Below are 903 nucleotides of genomic sequence, written 5' to 3'. Positions count from 1 at the left end.
AGAAACTAGGCAGGCAGGCTAGAGCAGAGCAGCGAAAAAAACAGACCGACCTCCATGTGTGGCGGTCTGGATCGGAATCGACGATGTCATCCTCATCAACTCAGGTCCTAGTCGTCCATGGAGTCAGGCACCTGCTGCTGCGCCAAGTCAAACAGAAAAATAAATTAAATGGGATCTGGTCTGATAGAGGAGATAGAGGAGAGGATGTGGATCAAAGGAAGGCTGAGCTCACCACAGTCGTCACTGGTCTCAAATCCTGAGAGGTCACACATTCAGTTTTAAGAACGGAGAACGCATTGTAATTATCTTGACGTCTGGGAGATGTCCAAACAAAATAAATGAAGTCTCGAAGATGATGAGTTTGACAGCAAGGAAATCAGAACAAGAACAAGAGAATTCTTGGTGCCAAATTAACCACCACGTGCATATATATACTGATTACCCAAAGGAAAACCATGTAATAGCAAGCAAGGCCATGAAAACCACCAAGTACATAGGTATGGATATCTATCAAAGTGGCAGTTGCAAAACGATGCCATGTCTCGCATTTGCATGTAAAAAAACTGAACCCCAATGCTCTACTGTACAAACATAGATAATTACGCTTTCCTTTTGAGGATTTCAAGATATATTTTAGGTTCAGCTTTTGTTTCGACTCCGCTAAGGCAATTTTCACATCTAATGCTCCATATATACGACATCAATTCATAGTAGTTATCTAACAACTTGAATCTGTAGTAAGAAGGTGAGGTCAGAAGAAGATTACGCTTTTGTTACTTGGCATCAGGGCCTTCCAATTTGCTTGGGGTTACTTCTTCATCTGCGACCTTCCATCTGTAGTAGTCACAAATTAGACCATAAGCAAAGAGAGAGAGAGAGAGAGAGAGAGAGAGAGAGAGAGAG

General features: G+C 42.3%; 1 long non-coding RNA gene across 1 annotated transcript; it reads right to left on the bottom strand.

Annotated features, from left to right (window-relative positions):
- Nucleotides 1-45: 45 nt before the first annotated feature.
- LOC119345215 lies at nucleotides 46-854 on the bottom strand. The gene is made up of 3 exons (XR_005166960.1): nucleotides 767-854; nucleotides 233-314; nucleotides 46-137 (listed from the first exon to the last, which is right to left on the bottom strand). It is a non-coding gene; the product is annotated as an uncharacterized LOC119345215 (long non-coding RNA).
- Nucleotides 855-903: the final 49 nt, after the last annotated feature.

This window comes from Triticum dicoccoides, unplaced genomic scaffold (genome assembly GCF_002162155.2).
Source record: "Triticum dicoccoides isolate Atlit2015 ecotype Zavitan unplaced genomic scaffold, WEW_v2.0 scaffold216385, whole genome shotgun sequence".
In the NCBI taxonomy this organism is placed as follows: domain Eukaryota; kingdom Viridiplantae; phylum Streptophyta; class Magnoliopsida; order Poales; family Poaceae; genus Triticum; species Triticum dicoccoides.
This window is presented reverse-complemented; position numbering and strand designations above follow the sequence as displayed.